This window comes from Amblyomma maculatum, chromosome 11 (assembly GCF_055883805.1).
Source record: "Amblyomma maculatum isolate TAMU_Amacu chromosome 11, ASM5588380v1, whole genome shotgun sequence".
Taxonomy (NCBI): domain Eukaryota; kingdom Metazoa; phylum Arthropoda; class Arachnida; order Ixodida; family Ixodidae; genus Amblyomma; species Amblyomma maculatum.
In genome coordinates, this window is record NC_139354.1 from 91,470,398 (window position 1) to 91,497,541 (window position 27,144).

At 47.7% G+C, this 27,144-nt stretch overlaps 1 protein-coding gene across 14 annotated transcripts in view; it reads right to left on the reverse strand.

Moving 5' to 3' along the window:
• The window catches only part of LOC146174387 (A disintegrin and metalloproteinase with thrombospondin motifs like), a 119,796-nt gene that overhangs the window by 60,653 nt on the left and 31,999 nt on the right, over positions 1-27,144 (reverse strand). For 8 of the 14 annotated variants that reach the window (XM_084583191.1, XM_084583192.1, XM_084583187.1 and 5 more), the window contains one exon: positions 25,179-25,451. The gene's annotated coding sequence lies outside the window, so the exon portion shown is untranslated. Of the gene's footprint in view, positions 1-1,348; positions 1,477-2,049; positions 2,139-4,948; positions 5,876-25,178; positions 25,452-27,144 lie in introns of those variants that run through there. The other 6 variants (XM_084583188.1, XM_084583185.1, XM_084583189.1 and 3 more) reach the window with 3 other exon arrangements.

Consider the following 27,144-nt stretch of genomic DNA (forward strand, 5'->3'; position numbering starts at 1 on the left):
GTCGAAAGCGAGTTTTAGCTCACCTCGGGCGCGGATTGCTTCTGAAATCGGCTTTTTGACTTAGACATCTCTCCAACACAGACGTCTACAACAAATTCACAGTAAAAATATGTACGACCATTCAATATGCTGCACGTATTACGCATCACAGGATATTTGTTTCTCTTCATAGGATACCGCAAATTGTGAACAACTCGCGCCGGCACCTTGTCAATGTCAGACGCACTTGGAAACCATTGGAGGCTGACGTGAACGTGCCGCCACTGACGTATCCATTTCAACAGTGGCCGCAGGGAATTCGGACGGCTAGCCGAGCTCGACATGACGGAGCCTTGAGGACGTTAGGCCTGCCCTATATATACTCAGCTCCGCTTCCCTTGGTAAAACACGATCCACAGCGTCACTCGCACAGGCGTCTTTACACTCCCAATCTCACGTCGAACTCGGATGAAAACACGAAGGCGCCGCTCACGACAACGGCAGATCCGACATGTTAGGCCTACAAGGCTTGCTGTCTGCTTGCACCGTCGGCACCGTCGGCTTCTCTCGCTGCGCAGTACGATGCTTGCATCGTCTGCGGTTGAGGGCGTCCCTCGCCGAAAACAAAACTTTCCGCTTCGAAAGCGAAACTGATACAACAAATATGCAAAGCAGCGTACTATCTACTGGCGTATGCTTACTGAACACAGCGTCACTTCGGCCTTTCTCGATCTCAACTGCCATAAGTTCTTTTTTTATACACCGTTAGAATCGTGGATTCAGAGCTCCGTCAAACCTCCGCCAGTACTCCGCGGAATAGCAGACGGGCTTCTAGGTTGACAGTGTTCAGTGCTCCGGCTAACCGAAGTTAGTTCCCATGACGCGGATCTAAAAAGCGGGTCGCATGCCGTTAATTCTCTCTTTTCGGGTATTTTTTGTTTAGTGTGCAGCAAAAATGACAATTACAGTGCAGCTAGTGTAAAACTCTTCAAAAGTAGCTTTGTAATTTCCGCTCTTGAGCACACTTATGCGCAGTCTCGTAGTTTATTTTGGAAGAACCTAAAACACATTTTTGCAGGCGAGAGTAATGCCAAAAAGTATTGTAACCCACATTTTCCTTGTCAACGATAGCTGCTCGTAGACACAGAACAACCTTGCAAACTTTGCATTCCTGGTTCTGAAACCCGATTTATCACGTTGTTCTGACACAAGAAGCCTAAATGTTTTCGCGAATAATTGCAACCATTCGGACTTCCTCCCACATTGTTCCAGAGTGTACCAGTCATGTTCAGCGACATTGCCGAGGTGTTTATTCACCGAATTTAAATCGAGCGCTGACGAATAGATAGCAAATTCGTAGTTTTCTTACCGCTGACCACAGTTGCTGCTTTCGCTGCTAGGGAGCTGCTTTTCACTTTTGGGCGCGCAAGTATAGCACAATATAGTACTTCTTGCATAAAATCGAAGCCATCTCGATCTGAGCGCCGTGCTTTGTCACTACAACAAAAAACATTTCGCTTAAAAAGCGCAAAACAAATTTAAATGTCGATATATAAGTAGATAACAAATAGTTGCCTGTAACTGGGGCTGCATATATTATTTTCGATAGAGGCCCAAGTAATATTTAAAAGCAGCTACATAGAATTTTAAACACTTGTACCACTTCACGTTCGCATGTACTGTCGACATAACTGATCTCAAACGTACATACCATGATATCTATTTGGTAATGACAGAGATGTATTTTCCAGAGTCGCAAATGTAACGTAAAATAACGAGGTAGTGAGTTCTGTAATAGCGGTCCCAGTGAATGATAAAAATGCTATGGGGCAAAATAAACCAAATAAAGTACAGTGAGGTGGGGCGAAATAAAAAAGCGGAGATGAAAATATCGATAATAATTTAGTGGGGATTATGCAGAGAAAGAGTGCAAGCACGAATTACGAAGATAAAGAGAAGAAGACAAGCAGTGGCGCTTGTGGCACCCCGTTCACTTTGTCTTTGTTTCTCACACGGCCTCATTATGAGTGCATTAAACCAAAGTTCGCGATTGACAGGTCAAGTATTTACCGAAGTCAGGTTATTATGTATGTCGTCTCTATTAAGCACTGGCGCATTCGCTGCCTCTATTATAGAGTGGCCTTTCCTTGCCATTTGGGCTGAAAAGAAAATATAATACACATTATTAAAAAAAGGAGCATGTGTGAAAACATTGGATATCTCGCTGAATGGCTGGGCGAATATGAAACGTGTTGAAAACTGGCGTCGAATGTAATTGGTTACTGCCTTGATCGTGTTCGTTGTGAATTATTTGAAGAGTGTAGGCCCATGGGCTTATATCACGCTTTCTGGGGATGTTTCCAGTCCACTGGAAGTGTATATCAGAGGCTCTCTTGGCGTCGAATTTCCAGGACAGTGAAGCTGACACCTTTGATAAGGCGACAATCCGGTATCACCGAAATGCCTTGATTAGGGCTCGGTGTCCTTCGTTAGAAACCTGCCTGCCTGCCTGCTACCTATTGGTGCGGCTCACAATGATGGTTGATGTGCTGTAGCGGATGATGTTTGACTTGCTGGATGTACCCGTACACTATATTCACGAGATGCTGTTGTGGAAACTGTAAAAAAGAGATACGTCATTAAACAATTTCTCTAGGATGCTTTGGGGAAACAGCCCTGAAAGAAAAAGATGAGTTTATGGTGGCGACTGAAATTCGCTTCTTTGTACCGAACAGTGGCACTACGGTGTTTGGAAGTCCAACATCTTTCCATTAATGAACCTTTCTGGAACAACATAGTTGATCATTTTGGAAAATTATTTACAATGCAAGGAGAAATAGTGGGAACTGAACTTCTGAATTTCTCTGGTTTCAGTTCAGTGATTAATTAAATATGCATTATGTTTCATCGCTATAGATGCTCTCAGGTTCACGTGTTTTTTTTTTTTTCGTTTGATGGCATTAGCACTTTAGCCTTTTCAAGCTCAAACTTAGGCTAATGATGTGCAGGCTATCCTGCTTAAAAGTACAAAATTTGTAAAGCTGGGGAAAAACATATATATATCTGCAATATTTCTCTGTCAGCCAAGTAAGCGCAATAGAATGGCAGCAAGTGTAACCAGCTACTTGATATGTAGACTGCATAGTTTATGACAGAGTATTTCATTGGGTCAAAATGTCAACAACCCAATGAAATACTCGGTCATAAACGTTTACCCATTTCTGAAATCAGTAATATATATATATATATATATATATATATATATATATATATATATATATATATATATATATATATATATATATATATATATATATGATGGTGGTACAACAAACCCTCATAGCCACATTTAAATAAAATATTACACCCATAATTATAAACATGCTATAAAAAGAAATAATGATCTTTCAATACTGGTATACTTACAGCTTGTATATAGAAGGCATCCTGCTAGCTGAATTGAAAAAAGTATGAATAACGGTTAAGGAAAATTTTTCACTGATATATCTACCTGATGGCGGTGTTTTTAGAGGGCATCGAGGGGTAAATAGCAAACTTTCATTGAAATATCGGCAGGCAAATTATAATGGTTAGTCTGAAGTGAATGAGAAGAGACTTTTAAGAGAAGAGCTGTTAGCTCTAGGTAGCGAAGGTCCGGAAGAAGAGAGTAGACACGTCTGCTCAGAAGGAAGGTACCGAATATGCAGATCAACGGATAAAAACAACTCGACAACTGGATGTTCGAAATAGAGAAGACTGCGCCCAGCCGAATGGCACAAATAAAGCAGACTTCATAAAAGAAACCACCCAACGTCGATTGGTGTGCCTGAGGCGTCATGTGACCTGTTTTGAATGAATGTCGTTTGATCTAATACTACCAACGAAATTATCATTTTTCATCTAGTAGGATATAAATGAGTTTTTGTCAAAATGTAGAATGCGCGCCAGGACGAGCAAAGTCAACTGTCCGGTCATCACGGCGACAGATATCAAAAATTGGCGGTGTAATCTTTGCTACGCCTGGACTATCCACTGCAGGAATGTATGCGTGTTGATGCATGTCATTTTCCCCAGGTTAAACTTTTTGAAGAAAAGGTAGCTTTAATGACACACCTGTGCTCTATGCTGTATAGTGGGCAGGAGAGTGAGAAACGGCATGTCATAGCTGAAATAACAGGAATAATTCGTATCGTTAAATTGACGTGTAATATAAAGAGGCAAACAATGCTAGAGGCACCTCTGGTGGGGCTTGAAACGGCTTATCAACAAGTGCGACCACAACTAGTTCGCGCCTGAAGATTCGCAATCGCTGGAAATGTTTGGCGTTGATATGAAATAAAGAAGTCAAAAATGAAGAGGGAGAGTCAGGTGCCTGTGGTGTGCTCGAGTGCGCACTCATTTAAACGTCTGTCGACAGCTCTCGCCCGCACATTGCGAAGACGTTCAAATTCTAGCTAACCGGCGACAAACTAAGTAGACTATCTGAACGTTAATTCCAGAGGCATCCTTGTTCGCGTTGGTCTCCGAGGTTCAAACCTCTTTCTTGTCACTACTAAAGGCGTTGCCCTTGCTCTTCGTCTTTCCTCAATGCTTGCTTCAGCCGCTTACTAAGGAGATCGTGTTCACGGCGATCAGCAGCAGCACTCATGGAAGATTCCGCCTAAAACGGAGCCATTTTGTGAGGTCATAGCTGCTGGCAGTTGATGTGTGAGATATTCAATGGGAGAATATTTAGTGCCATAAAAAAGTCCGCGAGCGCTATGGAAACTACACTGCAGAAATACAAAAGATGGAGTGTTTATGCTTCACACATTGCATCACGCTTAGTTTCATTATCTTAATGACTAAATGCACCGTCATTACCATCGCTACTGCCATCGTTGCTATTATCACTAATTGCAGAAGTTTTGTCATCGCTACTATAATCCCCACAGTAGATAAGGAGAATTATGAAAGCGTTTCACTATACCGGGCGTGGCGCCATTGTTTGAGGCCGTCCGTTCGGTATCCAAGAGATGGAGGTTCGGTTGCCGGTGGAGAAAGGATTTTTATTTTTCAGATGACGTCATTAGAATGATTGAAAACTATTTTCCATCCTCATACATCCGTTATAAGCAATTGACACATCAGTGCATGTATCTCATCAATCGATCCAGCATACTCTAATTCACAACTCTCGTGCACGGGATTTTGTTCCATGAGCCCAGAAAGGCTTGCGCCTTAAAGAAATCACGGAAAGGACAGGACGGAAGCAAAAAGACAACATAGGTTGTCCAGGCACAAGTTGAGTATACGGCAGCATTTGCCCCCTTGGTGCAAAACACTCAGTGGCAAATGCAAGCGCCAGATGGCGCCATTTATGCAACAAGTTACAGACCACGGCTTCACGATGTAAGCAGCAGAATCTATCCCAAAGTTAGAACCTTGTCCGTTCGCAATATCGTCATTGGGTGCAGTAAATAAAACCGGTTTTTCACAGTACGTATCCCTTCATCTGATATTTTTTTTACGTCAGTTACTACAGTTTCACACAAATACTTCAAGCGAATTCCTGTCATAGTCGCTGGTGCCCTTCTCGACATTGTTTCGCCTTGATGAAGCCGTTAATTGCATTTTTGCATTAAAACGCGGCCCCTCGGCTTAGCGAGCTTCAAAACCAGGATCCTGTCAGGTGGATGCCCGCACGCTTTTTGTCGTGTCCTCGGAGGTGCCGCCAGTTTCTGGGGGCGCCTCTTTGCCGTGGCTACTCGGGCCCCTGAAGGCGTGATGGAGCGGCCACCAGCGACACTACCTACTTCCAAGGCTAAGTGTTTCACGTGGGCCGTAACGGAGTAAATATAGGCGTACCCTCGCATCGATGCTTTAGCAATTACTATCCTGAATTATAAGCAGCAAACGTGAAGCGCTGATACTCAAAGATCTCGTCAACCGCGACAGCGTTCGCCCCAGTCTAGAGAAGACTATGACAGTTGCTGCATTCCTGCGACGCCAGACTCAAAACGAGTGCCCCCATTTTTTCCCGCTATGTTCTTTCTTTCGACAGTTGATCCCACGATTCACCGACGTCGCCTACCGTCTGATGTCCCTTCTTAGAAAGGACGTCACTTTCGAGTGAACCTCAGGTTGTCAGCGCCTTTTCTCCAGCTGAAGTGTATGCTTACGTCAAATCTAATTCTCCGTGACTTCAACCCCTCCGCTCCAATGGAAGTTCTCATGGACTCCAGTGGGATTGGCGTCGGTGCTGTGCCTGTGTAATATTCGGAAACCGGCGATCATGTAATTGCTTCTGCCACCCATTGCCTCAGAAAACCTGGACTTAACTCTGCCATTATGAAGCAGGAGGGCCCGGCCGTAGTTTTCGCTGTGCAGATTTCGGTGCAACCTCTATGGATGCTTTCTCATGGTCGAATGGTCCATCATATTTTATGCTGGCACGTCAACCTTCGTGACCCGTCTGGTCACCTGGCACTTTGGGCCCTTCGTCTGCAGAGGTAAGACTTCTCTGTTTCCGCAAGCATGTCGATGCAGACAGTCGCCTCTTGTCCTTCCTATGACTAAATATGACTCTGCCGACTAGCTCAATATATATATGGCAAGCTGCTCTATGGCAGCGATATATGGCAAGCTGCTCTTAGAGCCAGAGGCACAAATGCCATATGTCCCCGCCACAGGGCTTGCTCCATCGTGTGGTTCCACTATGTAGTGCATTCGAGAATGTCGGAAGGGACCTTACGAGTTCCTTCCCAAAGTCTTCCTTGCTCCTGTTCTTGCTCCGCTCTGACATCCTGAGCCATGGAGCTCAGCGAAGGATCAGCGACTGATGTCGTCAGTTCATGGCAGATGTTTCGGAAGAGCTTTTTCGTTTCTACGCGTCGCATTTTCAAAACGCCACACCATACCACCCTCAAATCAACATTTTTATGGAGCGCCAACACCGCACTCTTGTCAACATGATCTCATCGTACACCGCATCAAACGACAAGATATGGATAGCATACTTCTTTTATTAACGGTGGTCTTCATAACTAAAACAAATAAATGTCCGGCTACAGACTGTTTTTCTTTTTATGCCCATGCTCCTCGGTTATCTTTACAAGCCATTCTTCATTATTCCATTCATAAAAAACCAGGCACCGCCGAAACTATTTTGGACGATGAAGCTCGACATCTCGAATGTTTGAGTATTGTCGCATTGTATGAGAGTTCCAAAGCTCGATAGGCAGCCGGAATCTCCATGTGTGTTAAGCCCCTGGAAATTCAAGGTGGCTTTGGCGGCCTCTTCGGATGAAAGGTTTGACCCAGAAAATTTTGGCGCATTATGGTACAGTTTACGCTGTCATCAAGCGCATAACCGACGCGTACTATGGAACAATGCGACCGCAATTGGTCGTCTAACGATAACTAATATCACACGGGAGGCTTAGGTTGTCCGGGGGAAGTGTAGCATTCATGAATATAAGAGACGAGGACCAGACAAAAAGGATGAAGACAGTAAAACCTCTCGTGCCGGACGCGCACCATTTAACTACCTGAGCTTCTAGCTTCTCTATACCTCCACCACTGCGACAAAAACACGTCGTAACAATAACATCGAGGAGGTTGTCGAAGTCGAGGGGCAGCAGTACCAGGAGCACCTTGGTTGGCGTAGGAAACCAATATGGTGGCAGAGTCCATCCTGTTTCCAGCGGAAAAGGGGGTTCCGCTAGAGCAGATGGGAGCTGCGGTGGTCTACATGACGGTTTATTGTGTCCGCCGTGGGCGAGCGACGAGGCCCTCGCCGCGGCCATTTCCCGGCACGGGAATGTTCGGTCGGCATCGGTGGTGACCTTCCAGTCCAGGAGCCGCGTTAGTAACGGCATACAGCTACTGAAGCGGCATACAGCTACTGAAGTTAAAGAGGCTGCCACCCACCCACCCAACTTCATGATGGTGACCATCCAGTAATACACGAGTACTGGGGAATGAAACGCGCGTGCTCCAGGTGTTTTGCCGAAGGCCACCTGGGCACAGCACGTACGGCGGTCCGCTGCGGTCGTTGCAGCGCTTATGGGCGTGACGCCACGAGGTACCACTGCGTGCAAGCGCGGTGGCAGCGCTGCAACCAATGGCACACTGCGTCATGTCGCACTGGTATGCGGCAGCAGCTACTGACAAGGCTGCCAAGACGTCCTCTGAGCCCGATGCGCAACCCGAGCTGACCTAGATTCCCGAGCGGTCTGGTGGTCTCCAGGAGCAAAGAGGCAGAGAATAACATCGACCAGACCACAACGACAACGTTAGCGGCCGGCTCTGAAGTGGTGTCCTCAGAGGTAGCCTTCGATGACGAGCCTGCAGCGGAAATGTCTATCCCCCACACAGACTGTGAGCCTCTCTCAATGCGCTCGACTCTGGGAACCGACCCTTCTCGTCGCAAGCTGTTAGTTTCCAGGAACCGCGCGGTGATAATAAGCAGATGGCGCCCGCCCACGAGTGAAGGCTGCTAACCTGGAGGTCCTTCTGAACTACTGCGTCTTCTGCCCCGGGCTGGCTTCCCGAGAAAGGAGGCCTTCATGTAATTCATCGCGGCTACAAGACAACCTGGCCGCGCGAAACCGCAGTGTCCGAGGGCAGGCAGCGTCATACCAAAGCGCAGTTGGTGGATGAGGCCAAGCGACAGCATTCCGCAACAGAGAGCAGCTCATCTTCCAATGCAAGCGTCTCGCAATAAGATGCGGCAGGCGCAAAACGGCACCGAGATGAATTTCTCGTATGCCGAGTTATAGCCGCCATGGCGTCGCCTTTAAGGCTCACCCACCGCAGTGGTAGCATCCTCCTTTTCCTCGTCTTTTACTGGCGGCTTCGGCACTGCCCAGCCGGCGTCGACCAGAAGCCGCCGTTTATCTCTAACAGCTGACAGCTGTCTCGGTGTCGTCGGCACTGCTTACGAGCGTCGAACGGTGGTTGATCTGCGAAGCTAATACGCGCTCGCGTTTGATCGTGTTTGCAGACTCGTGCGCCGTACCGAAGTCTTCGCGGTCCGCAGTAGTTGGCGATCTCGCCACCATGTCGCTACACAGCCATCAGCTGAGGTGGCAGCACAGAACGTCTATTCCTAAAGCATATCCACAACGCCGGAGTGTGGTCATGCCTACGGATGTGGCTGGAAGACATTTCAGCGAGCTAGTCGTTCTCGTTTGTTCATATTTCATTTAGCATATTTTTGGCGCATCGTATTTCTACTTATGACATCTTTTCAGCTTGCTTCATATGATGGGCATGGTTGTCGCCAATGAAACTTCTGCACCCTTGACGACGTTTTTTTTCATTGTCGTTATAATTAGATGCCTTTTTGTTATAAGACTCATGTTTGTATGGCGTAAGCGTGACCTCCCTCACGCCAGCATAAAGGGCGGGTGCACACGCATATAAGGCATTTATGAGCTCGTTATTGCAGCAGGTATATTTCTAGATGGCCGCAGAATTCGCTTTGTGAACTTATACTCGCCACTAACGAGTTATTTCAGGAACGAGATGTTCAGTTTTATGATGCCACATTTCAATGACGGCATGCTGCACGTCCTATTGGAGCTGTGGCATGCCACCGTGGTCCCGCCGTAAAAGAAGACAGAGTTTCAGCACGGCTGTCAAGCACGCACAGTTCGTTCTTCATGGCAGTAGGACTGAATGCCGGTGGTTTCCTCTCGCGCTCATGTTTGGATATGCGGGTCCTGTCAAATAGATTTCTGGAGAACCAACAAAGAGTGTACCTGAGATTAATTCATCTCTAAAATTTGGTGAATCTGGACTTCGCGTCTTCGCTCTTTGCTCCAGCGCTGTGCTTGCACCAGCCGATTCGCTAGGCCAACCAGTGCCCGGATCTAGAAAACCCCGCCTACGTTCCGTCGTGTAAGCCATAGCCACAAATTCCCCCACTCTTGTAGTGTCTCCGTCTTCTCACACGGTGCCTTATCATGAGCCCCCGTCTCCGCTCTCAAACTCCCTGACTTCTGGTCATCTGAATCGCAACTTCGGTTCCCCACCATCAAGGCCTTTTTCCGCCGGCACCGCGTCACTTTGGAGGTGACAATGTTCGACCACATCATTGGCGCGCTCACGCCTGCTACTGCGTCGATTGTTCGCAACGTCCTGCGCTCTCTGCTTGCCGATCGCCTTTACGATCATCTTCGGACGACGCTCATCCCGCAAACTTATGAAACGGAGCCGCGTCCCCTGCAGCAGCTTTTTACTTTAAAAGAGCTCAGAGATCGCAAGCCTACAGAGCTGTTGCGTCTCATGACCGGCCTGTGCGGAGACTGCTGCTTCATACGGCAGTGCACTACTGCGGGAAGTCTTCCTGTAGCGCCTACCACCGCAGGTGTGCATGATCTTGAGTGTGTCTCTATCTCAGACACTGGAATCCCTCGCTGCTCTGGCAGATAAGGTCATGGACGCCGGTATACCCGCCTTGAAAACAATTCATCGCCCTCTTGCCCTCAGTTGCCCAGCGCAGCTGCTGACGATTGCTATGCCCGCATCACCGATGCTAATAAGGAGCTGACTAGGCCAGTAGCGCGGCTTACAGCTGAAGTTGCAGTCCTTCACGCTCGCCGGCCGCGTTCCTAATTTCCACCTCGGCGTACTAGCCACAGTACTCCTGGCCACCACCCTCCGTCCTCCATGAGCTTTTGCTGGTACCGTCGCCGCTACGGCTCTCACATACGTCAATGCCGCCAGCCCTGTTCTTTCGCGCGAAATGGTCCGGCCCAACACTGAAGGCGACCGGTGTTGTCGGCCCACGATCCAGCCGCCTCTTCCATATCATCAACCGTATAACGAAAGTCCGCTGCCTAATCGACACTGGTGCCGGTATCTGTATTCTTCCTCCTACGTTGGCTGAGCGACGCCTCAGACTTTTTACCACTGATCGCAGTCAACGGAACGATCATACGGACATACTGCCAGAAGACTGTCACTCTTGACATCGGACTCCGCCGTACCTTTTTCTGGGTATTTGTCATCGCAGACGTCGCTCCTCAATCGTCGGCGCCGAATTCCGATGATCCTAGTTGACAGTAAAGACATTACTATTTGATACTCATATGCACTACAGGCTCTTAGTTGACATGCGGCAAAACCTCATACTGGATTCTGAAACGAGCCTAGTCTTCCAAAGCGTATCTTGCCGCGATCCACCTCTCCGGCTCCTCCGAGACGCCTGCTTGTGGGAAAGAGAGCCATGACTAGCCTTGACCGCCTAGTACAGAGCAGAGACATTAGACTGCCAACCAAGATACGTATAACTCGTGCTAGGGTATTTCCAGTTGTGATGTATGGATGCGAGAGTTGGAGTGTGAAGAATGCTGACCGCCGAAGAATTGATGCGTTTCAATTGTGGTGTTGGCGGAGACTCTTGAGAGTTCCTTGTACTGCCAGAAGATCAAATCAGTCGACATTGTCGACCATAAACCCTGACTGCTCATTGGAGGGTCAAATTCTAAAGTTAAAGCTCAGCTGCTTTGGTCGCCTGATGAGCAGAGAGGAGTCGCTGGAGAAAGCTTTGATGTTGGGAAAGGTTGAGGGTCACCGGAGAAGGGGTAGGCAGCGAACGCTATGGTTAGATGGCATCCTCGAGGCGGGGCAGGTGAAGTTATGTGATGTTACGAAGATAGTGAGAGAGCGGAAAGCGTGACGGGATATCGTCCATAAGGTAACGAAGATTCGGACACGACTGAACTGAACTGAGGCCTCCCGTGTTTGCTCGCGCTCGTCGCCTCGCGCTCGTTGCCTCACACCAGATCGCCTCGCTGACACAAAAAAGTTTGAGCGTATGCTTGAGTTGGCTTCATCCGTCCCTCCTCCAGTACTTGAGCATCACTCCTCCACATGGTGCCCAAAACGAACGGCGACTGGTGTCCGTGCGGTGATTACAGGGCTCTCAACAAGGCCACAGTCCCTGATCGCTACTCGATTCCAGATATCCAGGAAATTTACATCAGCCCTTGATGGCTGCACAGTCTTCAGCAACGTTGATCTCGTGAAGGCATATCACCAGACTCCAGTGTAGCCGTCGGATATCCCGAAGACCGCCATTATTGCATCTTTTGTGATATCTGAGGATGCCTTTCGGTTATCGCAATGCGGCCCAGACTTTTCAGCGCTTTGTTTATGAATTTCTACGCACTTTGACGTGCTGCTTTGCCTATCTTGATGATATTCTCGTCTTCAGCCCAACGGCAAAAGGCCCACAAGCTCCATTTGCGCCAATTCCTCGCAAGGCATAGCCGCTTTGGTCTTGTGGCCAATTGACCGAAAAGCGAGTTTGGCGTTGCAGAGGAGGACGTTTCGGCCAACGCGTCAATGCCCATGGCATCCGCCCGTTACCGGGTCGCGTCACAACCATAAGAAAGTTTCCCCGGCCCACCACCACCCTTGAACTGCGCGAATGTCGTGGCCTCGCCAGTTACTATCGGCGCTTCATTACTCACTGCGTTGCACTACTTCGTCTCTTCAAGATCTTCTCTCGGGCCACAGCAAGCCGATAACTCTTGTCGCTTGGAGCGATACAGCTGAGCGTGCATTTAGCGGCATCAAAGCTGCCATCGCCGGCGCCATGGTCCTAGTTTTTCCCAAATGCGACGCGCCCACGTCCGTCATGGTTGATGCATCGGGCACTGCTCTCGGCGCGGTCTTGTAGCAGTTCATGGCTGCTGTTTGGCGGCCAATCGCCTTCTTTTCCAATAAGCGCGCGCGCCTGAGCGAAACTAGAGCACCTTCGTCCGAGAATTGCTGTAATATATTCAGCCGTGAAACACTTCAGCCTTTTTGTAGAATGACGCACGTTTCTTATTCTGACTGACCACAAACCTCTGACATCTTCGCTGACATCCAGCCGTTCCTCCTGCACTCCACTCGAAATCAGGCAACACGCCTACATTTCCGAGTTTACCTGCGACATTCGGCACGTCAGCGGCAAGTCGAACATAGTTGCCGATGCTCTTTCTGGCCTGAAGTCAAGGCGTCGGGCAATGAACGGGCAAATATCGACTTCACGGCTATGGCTGCTGCTAAGCGAGCCGATGCTGAGCTGCAACGGCTGCGCACGCGCGACACCTCTATGGTGCTGGAGGATGTCTTGTTTCCTGACTGCGCAGTTCCTCTCGTCAATGATACGTGGACCAGTCGCCCTCGCACCGACGTGCATCCATCTTACCGCCAAACCGACTCTGATGCCCTCCATTCTTTGGCCCATCCTGGCATCCGCGCAACTTAGCGCCTCGTCACGGGTCGTTACATCTGGCCTCGCATCAACGTCGACGTTCGCCGCTGGTCGAGCTCGTGCCTCAGCTGTCAGGAAAGCAAAGTGCACCCACACACTATGACTCCTCTGGATCCTTCCCGTCTCCGGACGCCTCTTCAGCCATCTGCACATCGCCATTGTCAGTCCCCTTCCTCCCCGCGGGAACCATCGTTACCTTCCTAACCCGCCTTACACGTCCATGAGATTGCCTGAAGCAATGCCCCTTCTGGACCTAACGGCGGAGTCGATCGCAAGAGCGCTCAACACACTCCGGATAAGCCGCTACGGTGTCCCTTGAACCATTACGACCAATCAAGTACGTTCATACGACTTTGTTAAAGTGGATCTTTGTATGAGGGCTGACAGGCTACACTTTCGCGTCATACCTGTAAAGACGGAGCTGCATGCACTTTTGTTGCGAAAGAAACACTACGACAGCCAAAACGAGACCTCGGGTGGCCGCAAGTACGTCGTGAAGAGGCGTAGCTATGAGACGAAGAAGAAATGTTTTCCCAAGACAAAAATAAAAAAATACAAAATCTCTACCCTCAACATTCTTGGTCCGTTTTCGTCGCGCGTCCGTTTCATGCCTGCAAATGTGGCAAGAATGCGTCGCGCAATCCGTTATTGCTTGATGATAACATACACCATTACGACTGATCTTGGTCGTCAATTTGACTCGGCATTATTTGCCAACCTATCTATGGTACTCGACGTTAATCACATTTAGAGTCCTTACCTACCCGATTTTCAACCGTATCATTGAGTGCTTTCACCAGCAGTTAAAAGCTCCACTTATAGTGTCCGCTTTTCAGGCGCCATGGATTGAGCGCATACCTTTCGTCCTGCTTGGTCTCCGCCCTGCACTTGACAGTGACTCTTCTACTTGTGCAGCAGAGCTGACGTTTGGAACCTCTCTTCTGACCCTGGCACGTTCTTCGAGCCTTCGTCACACAAGCCTGCTGACGTAACACATTATGCCTGGTTTACGTACTTCTATGAGCACTGTGTGCTACCATGGCAGTACCAGTATTCTCGTCACCTCCACGTTCCCCCGACCTTCAGCGGTGCACTCACGTGTTTGTTCGCCATGACGCCGTACGTCCACTCTAACCGCCACCATATGATGGTCCGTTCCAAGTACATAGGCATGCTCCTAAGAACTTTCTACTGCGCATCAACAACCAAGAGGACACGATATCTGTAGATCGTCTCGCACCTGTCCACCTGGAATCAGAGATCATCGCTGTGTCGCTGCAACCCATCCCGATCGTTCCATTTCTCGCCGCGTACGATTTGCAGCCACAGCGTCCGCTTGCCCCATCTGGCATTCGTTTATCGCTAGAGGATGGACCTGTGGCATGTCATCGTGGTTCCGCCGTAAAATTAGATGACAGTCTCAGCACGCCTGCCAAGCACGCGAAGTTCGTTTGCAGTGGCAGCAGGACTGAATGCTGGCGGTTCGCTGCCCTGTTCATGCCTGGCTTGGCGGGTCCTGACAAATATATTTGTGTTGACCTGACAACGAGTGTGTCTGTGGTTCATCTCCACAGAGGCTTTAACTGTATTGTTAACACACAACGTGACATCAGGGCACCTGTAAATGGTGGTTCCAACTATCATGCTAAAGAGCATGGGAAGCATGCGCGATCATTGCGCTTAGCGTGGGTCGTGCTACACACAGAACACTTCAAAGCAACGCGAGTCCGGAGCCAGAGCGCGAGCCGGCTAGAACGCGCATAGTTCCGTCCCCTTTGGCACATGACTTGTAGCAGTGTCAGGTACTGCAGTTTGCATCCAGCCTCAAGCTATGTTGTCTCTTCCCAGTAGTGGTTACCCTACAGGCAGTCCATACCCATGTGAACAGCGCCTGATGTGGCGCATGGATGCAGCCATGCTACGTGATGATCAGCGGCAAGCTGTTATATGCGGAGAATTGTGCTCGTCTATGGCTGGTGTTGGTGTCATAACGCCTGCTGCCTTGGACGCGCTCAAAATACCCTGGCGCGACATTGTGCGTGCGCAAACGGCGTGGAATGTTCGCGTGACTACGCTGAACGGTGCTCTGTGCCGCATTAGTATCGAGAGCTGGCGGTGTGATCATGTTCGCAATTCGATGGTACGACTCGAGGTTTCGCTTGAGCTATCACCGCCCTGTCGTAGTCAACTCGCGGATGTCTCTTAGCGAAGTCTCCCATTTGCTGCTTGAAGATGCCATGGAGGTCGTACACGCCCTTCTATAAGCCAGCGCACTGACACGCGAACTGGCATGAAAACAGTCATGTTAACGGGTGGAACCGCGCCTTTCGATCACTGACATACATGGTTCTTTAACTGGAAGTTTTACGCCCTCTTTTTGTCGCACATCCTCGATCAGGAGGAGGGTTTTTAAGGAGCTATCAGCTTGTTATGGGGCTCTTCCTCAGCTCGCCAAAGATGTCTACGCTTTGCTTATTGAATGAAAAAAGCTTAGAGAAGGTAAAGGTTGCCATTGGTGCCATGAACCAGTCGACCACACCATGTTCTCACGGGCTGGTTTCTGGTTTTATGCCACATTTTTTGGCGTCCTTGGTTCTCTGTTGATTGGGCTAGTGAATTTCTTTCTCTAAAGCGGAGCCAAACAAGTCTCGTTCAATGTCGGCTTCATAATTTTGATACCGAATGAGGGTATAGCGCTGTCGAGCCACTCGTCGTGTCGAGCCACTCCTTAGCATGATTATGATCTTGTTGCCAGGTGGCTCGTCCGTAGGTTACGAGTGTACTTGCAAGAATTTCTTAGCGCCTACCAGTCCCTTTTTGTGTCCCAATGATCGGTGTTCGCCTCTCTGACATTCCCAGGGATGTGTTTGAGTATGCCTGCGCCAAACGGGTCACCATAGTGTTCTTCGGCATAGGCACGGCGAAAGCCTTCGGTTGAGTCGAAAATGACTACCTGATTTCCGTGCTCCAGTTCCGGCTTAGACAACTCAGTTCAGCTCCCGCGGGCCCTTTACACTGGCCTTGGCACCGATCTTGTACTACTGGCCCTATCGTCGGCTCATTTGCAACTGCGTGAGGAGTGGGCAGGGTTGCTTGCTTTCACCCTCCCTCTTAGTTCAGGCACTCGACCCACTTCTCTGGAGTATTGCCACCGAAAGACGAATTCGAGGCTTTATTCTGGTTATACATGAAAATATGGTCGGCTCCGCGTTCGCGGCCGACATCTCGTGGAATTCATCTGGACAACTTGAGCGCAGCGCACTAAGAGCAAAACGAAAGCAGTCCTTTTGTTCAGTTCAAGACCCCTTTACTATGGTGGTGCCATTTACGGACGCTAGCTTGCTGTTCGGACCACGCGGGTTATCGCCCTTCGTCTGAGTCAGTTATTTCGTACACAGGACGTGCTGTTTCAACGCAAACGTTGGTGTAGTTAAAATGAGAGCTTGCGCGTTCGCTGTACGTGGCACGTGTAGTGACAATCCTTCCCCATAGAGCGAGGCGACGTGCACCCTTTGTTGGGATTTTTTGGCTGAGGCGGAGGGGTACTGTTACCTGCCATCTGAGGTGCCTTCCGACCCCTCCAGACGAGGAGATGAGGCCTCGCTCTTCCCTTCATCCCGACGGTGGACAGCGGCTAAAGTGCTTGCGTTGAGGCTGGTGAATAGGCTGTTCACAAACTGGACTTGCTTTCGCAGCTCCTTCATTATTTATTGGTTGAGTAAAGCGCGGCACATGTTTGTATTCCGGGCACCACCTCGGTCCTCTGGCGGACAGGCCTTTGGCTTTTTATCGCGTGGCAGCGGAAATGTAACCTGCACTTGACGCCGGCCTTTCAGATTTTGATATAGCCGAATAGCCTTCCGCTCGTATCACCGAACTAGTCGATGGTCGCAGAATTTCGGCTGACGAAAAGCTTGTAGCAGCTGTCTTCAAATTGGGAAAATTGGCACTACGTCGACTGCCCAACGATCCGAGATGCATCGATTGGCATAGGCGCTGGGGCGTTGTTCCTACGCAAATGAGTCTTGCCTGTTGGGATGTTGTACCGAATGATGTGTGCTCAAAGTGTGCCGCCCCGAGAATATTTCGCATGTATTTTCAAATGTGTCTTCGAGAGGACTGTGTGGCAGCTTTATAGAGAGTGTTCAACATCTGCTTGAACCTTGGAACAAGAAGCGGCCGCAGCTACTTTGCATTCTTGGTGGTTGCTGTTCTGTTTGTGTTGTGGCATGACAGGAGCATCGCTGAGTTGCGCCGCACTCTCGCCCGTGCAGCATAAACAGCATTGCAGAATTTGCTTGTTGTCATACAGAAGTATTTGTATGCGTAGCTAGAAAGAGGTGCCGAGGCATGGTGTCTGCAACGCTGGCACACGCACGTCACGTCAGTAAAGAGAGTCAGGCTAGAGATGCCAGCTGTGCCTTATCGACATGTATAATACAATGCATTTCAATGTTTCAAGCACGGCACAGTGAGTGCTTTGTGATTTTTGGCATGGTCTGCTATGTATAATGCGCAATATACACCTTCATTTTTCATCAGACACACTGCCAATTACCTGTTACTGTTAAACATCGCAGAACAGCTTGCCGTTTGTCGAACTGCCCAAGAGGCGCTTTTTTAGTCTTTACGAACACTGTTGGTTGTTGATTTCTATTGAAGTGTATGTTTGCATGTTTTCCTAATTTTTGTTCAATAAATGCTCTTTGTAAAAACTTCGCGAGGGATTAGTTCAGGCCTGAATATAGGTAGCGGGAGCTACCTTTAGGCGACATTATTGATCACTTGTAAACGAGCTGGAATGGGCGGGCACCGATACACGTGGCTCACACTGTAAATGGGAATCGTTTATTTAGCTATAGAACCCTTACAAGTAGTGCACACTTTAGCTGTCGTAGTGTTTCGGCAGATCATTTGGGGAACGCTAGCTACAAGGCAGGGTACATGGATTCGCTCACAATTGTCATGTCCTGCCAATTCTGTAGCCTTTCGCATAAGCAACACACAGTGCCAAACTTGTTATTTTCAAAGATAAAATAGAACGGACTTGTTCCTTATGACCTGGCCGCCAGCAAATTGACCCGTTTTGTCAACCGACCCGTCTTCATTGCGTCTTATGATTCTTTCTAAAGTTGGTGTGGTTTCAGTAACATTTGAACATCATCTTAATGTCTTGATGTCGCCTATTGGCGAGATGGTCTGTCAGCTCTTTGGGCGTCTACGACGCACGCTTGGCCCTTCAATCTTCACCTTACGCTGACGGGCCTCTTTGTGTCAAGCTGAGGTTTAGGGTCACCCGAAGTAGCTTTTAGCCGTCGGCGAAGGTTTCGCGCGAAGTACACTCACTTACCGTCAACTTCTTCACCCAAGCAGGCCCCTGAGGGCCACGCAACTGGTTGCCATGGTTGCAGCGCATGCGCAGTTGTAGCTCCGACTGACGCCGCGAAACTCAGTTCTGACTTGCGTAGTGTAGCTATCACTGCACAAATCTGGCTGTATTCTAAAGCCGCCGGTCAGTACTGCGGTATCTGGCGGCACAAACACAAAGCGAACAGAATAGCGTTTTGGTTTAGGTGTTCCGATTCATATTTGTTATTTACTTTCGAATACAGAGTAGCATGAAAAATCAAAGACATACAGATAAGGAGGGAGCGATCGGGTATCAAGCATTAGTTGCAGAAATCTTTTTCTTTTTCGTTGTTGCACGCACTGATTTAGCTTTGCTGCAATGAACTTTATTTACATGAGGACAAGATGGTGTATAATCACCATCGCTATGCATGGCATACACCGTTATTGTATTCGATTGCGACGCTGTGATGCAATTGCAGATACAGATGTGTACAACGTAAAACGACGCATCGGTCAGACCTTCCGGAGCGTCCTTCAACACAGTGCTCGGCCGCAAATGCTAGTTCGCGTAATGCGGGGGCATGGTCTAGGAAAGAAAATGTCACCGAGGCGAGTCCATCGCGAAGGCTACGCTCTAGCCCAAATGTAGAATTCGTACTCTTTTACCCGGCGAATAGTTTGAAACCATCCACTACTTTGCATGCCAAATGGGTAGCACACCAATTTACAAATGTTTGTACGAATCTGTCCAACCTCGATGCTCGCCAGAATCACATATATATAAAGAAACGATTGTATAGGCCTGGAATGATGCGCTCAAGCACTACCGTGATGCTTCCGTTGTTGCTATGCAACGTTCATGTATTCACCTGGCATGCTAGATCTGAGGTCATACGGAATGGTATCACCTTGGTAATATAGTTTATACCATCATTGGTACCATACTGTGGTATATGTTGTTGCTATGCTGTGGTTGCGCTGGGTTGCCATTTTAAAACTGTGGCCTTCGTGACGTTGGATTACAGGAAACATTACACTGAGGAACGTAACTAGTAGAGCTGACGCCTTAAAAAATACTCAGCGTTGTGTTGGCAAAACGTAGAGCTCTACAGACCAATCTGAATTAACTTATAACTGCCTTCGAGACGGAATTTTCCCAAAGCAAAGTATGCAAGAATGTACCCAACGCAATGATCATGGCAGGAAGATCATGAAATACATGACAAAGCTCAAAGATGTGATAAAAGAATTTCAAAGAAAAATGTTGCGAAAAACATCAATATGCACCCTGCGTTGCATGAACGCCAATCATGCCATGAGAAGTAAATATTATATTGCCGAACACCATAACTTATATGGCAAATTCGGGCATGTTTAAAATCTTAGCTCATTTTCAGCAAAGGATGTACCTGACTGAGCGACGTATGAACAAATTCGAATTCCAAAATTTGTTTTTGCATGTGAAGCAAAAACAATAGTCAAGAGCCTTTCCTCCACTTCATCATGCTTGGAAGATGCTATACTGCTTCTCCTGCTCTGACAAAAGAAAATATTTTGTCAAAGAGAACCTCAGTATAGAAGCAACCGTCCGCTTTTGGTTCTCGCTCTGGTGCGGAGCGCCGAAAACGAACGTTCCCTCTAACATCCGATTGGTAAATAATAAACATGTCTCTTGAATCAATGGCCTAAAAGAGCTGGGTCATGATCAGGAAACATAGAAAGGACTGCTTTTCACATTTCTACAGCGCGCACTGTCGAACAAATATTGCTCAGTTTCTACTGAGTTGTGGCGAAGGACACGCATAGAATCATACCAGCGGGCTCCGGACAAACAGGAAGTGTGATGCAGGACGAGGACAGACCGCGAGATTCAATACAAAGAGCTTGTGCGAGAAAAAATTGCGTCATTATCATCGAAGCTGACTGACCTTCGGAATAATATGCAGGGTTGCGAAAATATGGTTGCGCTGGAAGGTATTTGCATGTGTCTGTGATAATATCCCAGGTGACAAAACAACAGGCTGGGGTAGCACTCAAACTCCTATTATGCTGCCCTGAGCCAGAAAAACTGAAAGCTCAGAAATGGTGATGGCAGCAAGAGCGATCGCGATCGCTGCTCTTCAGACCACCAGTGCCCGGTGCACTCGTCATTAATCACTTGAAAGCCGGCGATGAAGCACATTTGTAAAGGCAAGGAAGGCGACTAGAACAACGTGAAACATTGTGGAAAAAGACGGAAGTGTAAGAGATGTATAATTCAAGATATATGTGACTGTATTTTGAGCGACAATTTTTATGAAGCCACGTTTTGGCGACATTCAGCGTAAGCGAACAACGAGAACAAGATTCTTCAGCGCGGTACAAGCACGGTGATAACCCGGGTGCCTGTAGCGACAGCAACAAGTAAATATTACAAGGTTCGGCCACCTCACTACCCTTATTATCTCGTTCTAGATTTTCCAAACTGAGCATAAAATTGGTAACATAAGCACTATAAATTTAACATTATGGGCATTTAGCGAGCAATATAGGTTTAAAGGCGCACAAGAGGAAGAATTTCAGGGAGCACGTCGAGCCGCAGAAATACGCATGCTATCGAGAGTGACCATATATGCCAATAGTCTGATTCGGCAAATGACTTTGTAATCACCGAAGTATCGACGTAATTGCTTTTATTACAGAGGAAATTGGATGCATACTCAGACATCGTGTCTCTGCTTTAACCGTGCATAGCGTCGTTATAGGCTACATCATTGGCCTTCGATGCTGAGGCACTTTTTAATACGCATCCAGGATTACCGTCGGGCTTCCGCTGCACAGATAATTTTGGCGGCTACGTAAGTTCTGCTGTCGTAAATCTCGTGCAGATGATCGTCCAGCCTGGCCGAGGGCTCCCTGCGAAATATACGTTGTAACAGTCGATCAGAATGTTTCCGGCATAGGGGTCTGAAGGCAGAGATGATGTAGGCTAGGATAGCGCCCAGGGCTTGAGTTCGGCATAATGAACATGGCAAGCGTGTCGGAAGGAGTTGCTGGCCTTCATGTGTTGTCCTTCACCTGTACCCTGTCTAGTAAGTAGCGCAGTATTCTCAATTATTTCCGTCTTCTAGGGCATGGTCCTTTTACGTGCTCAGTGCGTCCGCCTCATGTCTCCTGGTGGTGAGAATCCTGTAGTCCATATACGAATATACAGCTGTAGCGCTGATATATCTTTATTGCGCTGCTCTATACACGCAAAGGAATTAGGCAACATGTCGGTGGCGATAAGATGACAACCGGTAGCTGGTCCTTCAATTACAAATGCTTGTTGCACTCGTTAGCGCTAAATCAAGGCTTGGTGAAGAAACATCTACATAAACATGCAATAAGTGACAATGTTCAACCTAGAACATTGTTTAAACAGACAAAGGTTGTCAAAATCATTCGGTGTACATCTCTGTGAATTTCACTTGACCAACAAAACGTCATAACGCCTCGTTGGGAGAAACAAGGTGTGAAAGCAAAGAACGCAAGAACGTTTTCTGCGATACAGGCAATATGATAAGGCTACATGCATGCGGCTTCCAGCAATAACTGATAAAATGTATAAGCGCTCGCGGCAGTATGATTAGGAAGGATATAGTATTTACGTCGATATCTAAACGGAATTACAAATTCAAAGACCACGGGAAAATTTTAAAGCATTAAAGGTTGTACTACAGTATTTAGTAAAACGAAATTGATGTGCCTTTTATAAGCAGAGTACCTAGAACACTGCAGTATTCCGTGCTAGCATTTCAGTACAAAAGAATAAGAAGCTTCCAGTGCGAGGAAAACATTGCTTTCACTGCATCAAACATAAAAACCCTGCCAATGACAGCAGCTTGTTATGCAGAATTCGCCGATAGAAATGTTAGGTTACGTAAAAAAGCGACAATTTCCTTGAAAATTATGTGTACCTAACAAGAACATAACACATCTGCCTATAATGATCATTCAATGCTGAGGTATTGTCTGAAAAACTTAGTTGAATAATTCTTTTAAGAGAAACGCTGGATGTGTGCATTTTAGAGACATCAATCAGAACATGTTAGGAATAATGGTACTATTAACAGCGCAAAGCTCAGTCATCAAATCGAAGTTCGCGATGGAAACAATGTGTTCAAATTGAATCCCGGTTACAGAATTCAAATACGAAGATCTGCTTAGACTTGTGATTGTTCCTTACGTAGATTTGAGATCTTTGATAAGAAATAGGGTGACATTGCCCTCCGTTTTGGGTGCGACCACTACAGAGAACTTGCAACGAGAATTAAGGTACTCAAAAAGAAGGTGCGAGCTTTGGAAACACTCTTTGGAGTAATTAAGGCACGATAGGATCTAAATCGTGTGAAGCAAGCACATGCGAACCACGGCCTACAGAGATCACTTGCCGAAAGCGACGTTTCTCGACCTTCGAGTCAAACGAAGTAACGGGTGATGATAGCTGTCTTGAGCACAAGTAGATGGATTCTTTCGAAGAGAGTCCCGCCGTGGGGGAGCAGTGGTGGCCGTGGTGGTGGAAGGCGCTCGAATACTTTGCTCAAGGATACGGGAATAAATACCGGCCGCGGCGGCCACTTTTAGGTGGCGGCGAAAAGCAAAAGCGCGCGTGTGCTGTGTGATGTCAGTGCACGTTACAGAAGCGCAGGCAGTCAAAATTTCCGGAGTCCTCCACTACAGTGTCGCTTGTAGCCTGAGTAATTTTAGGAGGTTAAACCCCATAAATCAACCAACCTTCGTTCGAAGAGAATATCAGACCATGTGGCTCTGGATACGAAGCACCTCTGCCCTGAATGTACATCAGAGATGTAACTGATAAGATAAAATATGTAGAAGAATATTTTTCGCAATTGATAAAACGCCATCAAAATTGCCAATTTTTGGTGGCTGCAGAGCAACCCTAGTTCTGGATAAAGATAGTAACAAAATTCCTATAAAGAAAGGTGTTAGGCAAGGAGACACAATCTCCCCAGTACTATTCACTGCTTGCTTAAAGGAAGTATTCAGACTTGGAATGGGAGCAGTTAGGGATAAGGGTAGATGGAGAATACGTCAGTAATCTGCGATTTGCTGATGACATTGCCTTGCTAAGCAACTCGGGGGATGAACTGCAAATAATGATTGACGACCTAGACAGGAAAAGTAGAAAGGTAGGCTTGAAAATCAATATGCAGAAGACTAAGGTAATGTTCAACAGCCTCCGGAAGGAACAGCAGTTTACATAAGGTAGCGAAGTACTGGACGTAGTAGGCGAATATGTCGACTTAGGACAGGTAGTAACCGCAGATCCGGACCATGAAAAGGAAATAACAAGAAGAATAAGATTGGGATGGAGCGCATTTGGCAAGCACTCGAAGATTATGACTTGCAGCTTACCGGTATCGCTAAAGAGGAAAGTATATAACAGTTGCATCTTACCTGTACTCACCTATGGCGCTGAAACGCGGAGGCTAACCAAGAGCGTTCTACTTAAGTTGAGGACAACCCAGAGGGCTATGGAACGAAAAATGCCGGGGGTTACATTAAGAGATAGGAAGCGTGCAGAGTGGGTCAGAGAAATAACTCAAGTTACCGACATTCTAGTGGAAATTAAGAAGAAGAAATGGACATGGGCAGGACATGTAGTGCGAAGAGAGGATAACCGATGATCGTTTAGGGTAACAAGCTGTATTCCAAGGGAAGGAAAGCGTAGCAGGGGGCGGCAGAAAGTTAGGTGTGCGGATGAGATTAAGAATTTCGCAGGGGTCAAGTGGATGCAGTTAGCACAGAACCGGGTTAAGTGGAGAAATAGGGGAGAGGCCTTCGCCCTGCATGGGTATATTCAGGCTGATGATGATGATGATGATGATGATGATGATGATGATGATGACTGAGGATGCATTGTTCTTACGGTGATCAGACAGCACGAGAGATATGCACTTCGCTTCATGTGGTTCAAAGTAAATTAGATTGTGAATGAATGAATAGAAATACAGACATGTCGACTGAAGCGAGTGCTTTTCGGAAAATCCGCACGTTCTTTAGTTTTTACACAAACTTCATAGTATATTATAAAAATTGTAAGAACGTGTTGTTCAGCTAGTTGGTGATAGATCATCTTAGCGAAAAGGCGCGAAAAACAAGCACGATAAGAAGATGGCTTGAGTGCCACTCAGACGTGTTATTTTAAAATGAAACTCACCCATATACGGTGGTCGTTGCGCACTCAAGGAACAGCTTCACGAATTATCATTGATATGATAGCATTCGGCGAAAATTGCTTTCCCGGTCTTATGAAAGAGGTCTGGAAGTGTTATTCTTGCACATTCGTGCTTTGTAATCAATAAATGTGCTTCTGTTAATTTGCTAGCTTTACTGCCTTTATCATTTTGTGGGAATCCGTGTGCCAGAAAAACGTGCTCACATGAGTGTGACTGGACAACCATCATAAGATCTGGTCAATTTTACCATTCGTTTATGTCAGGTGTTTGTGTCGGGCTCCATGATCCGCTAATTATGCAACACTTCATTTGCCCAGTATATATGGGGCCGCACAAGACAGGAGATTTCATACACCAGCCCGTCAGCTTACTTCAGAAATGGCCGTCTGTGCGTAGTGTCGCAGCATGCTTCTTTTCATCCGCTCACACACCGAGAAAGATCTTCTCGGGACCGCGTCTCCCACCTCTGCAGGGGCTGACACTGGTATCTAGGCGCGGATTGTCCCATTACCGTAGGGGCAGGCCCTGGCCGTTGAGGAGCAGCTTCTCCCTCCTCCGAAGGTGTTGGCAGCGGCAATCGCAAGACACAGTTTCCCTCGTACGCAGGGGTCCAAGAGGCAATCGAGGCGCATCCCCTGTTGTCTCTGCAGAGAAAAAGAACGGCTATAGAGGCCATTGCCTCCATCTTTTTCCACATGGGTTGACAAAGGCGACCAGTGCACAGCGCCTTTATCCACTTCCAGAGTGTTCGACAGCGGCTAATAATAGTTAGTGTATCCGACCTCCCCGCCGTAATTAACAGCGGCCATCGATGAACAGCGACTCCGCCCTCTATAGTAGAGATTGAGAGCGGCCATAGAGGTGCAATGCCACTAGTTTTGTTTGGCAATTGACGGCGGCTGGTGAGGCTAAATAGCGTCTTTGCTGTAGAGAGCATCAAAGCAACGACGCACAATAAACACTAGATGCGGGGAACATTCATGAATGTACCATGGTATTCGCAATCAACCATAATGTGATACAAGACAAATAGACAAAATAGTTGGGGCAACGGAAGAGGGCCGAGAGAGAGACTGACGTCGGACGTCCCGGCAAATTTAGCGCACGTTGAAGCTGCCTGATAATGCAGCCGTAGCCAGCCTGATCAAGTTATGTCACGCGTAACTAAATGCTTCTTTAAACCTCCTCAATATGCATCTCTGCAAGCCTTACACCGTCTATGTTTTGGAGGCTTCAGTTCACGAAAGTAGAAGCGCTGAAGTGATATGGTCAGCTGTTGATATTCAGTTGCATGCTTGCATTGCGATGCTCATTTCCTTAAAGAGGTGCGCACCGAGATACACACAGTATTCTAGTAGATACAGGCCTCACCCCTACAACCGAAGGCGAGTATTCAGGGCGGTGGGCCGTTAATTCCCGAGCCAGGACGTTGGGACATTCTGAATTCGCACCTCCTTCATTGGACCAGCATCTTCCGTGCTGCAGGCATGCATGCCCAGACAGCAACTTATCTACAACACAGCCAATGGATGTTACGCAAGCTTAGAGACATGTCCTCTATAATTGCGGCACGGAAAGTCCAACGGCAGCCAACCAGGGGTGAGCGGCTACCAATACAAATACAAAACGTTTCAAAGAACTTCGAAGCCTCGGTTGGGCATGGAACCGGTTAAGGATCTGCCTTGTGTGATGTTACTGCACTTTAAATAACCTCAGGCTGTCGAAATATCCGGAGACATCCACTCCGGGACCTCTTATAGCCTGAGTCCTTTTGGGACCTTGGCAACCACAAACCAAACCAAACCAGACTCACACTGATGTAACCTGTGCGAATCGAACGACCTCGCGCGTGACACCTATGCCCTAACTGCCAATGAACAGCAGTGCCCCAGACTAGAGAAGACGCAGAGGCCGGCTTGCTCTCCAAGCCATCCAGATATCCTGGCATAAATCCTGATACCCCAGATGATGCTGACACAACTGTCCACATAAGCGCCATATCGAGCTGATTGTCTTATGGTTCCAGCCGCGCAGTAACCCTACGAAGCTCCCAAACCTCGAGAACATATCTTCGATCTAGACAAGACCTGAATATGGTGTGGCGCGAACATGAATTTTCGTCGAATTCCTGTCTTCCTGTTTGTTCTTTTTCTCACACGAACAGTGCGTTATGTCTTGAAGTAATAAGGAATCATGAAATGATGCATAATTTGTCAAGGATGCACCTCCAGATACTGAAATAACACTGCCGCTTCCACGTTATCTTAAGACCGTGGCTGAATGTATGAGGTCAAAGAAAATGACTTCTTGGAGCACTTCCGGGAGAGGAGAAACTTC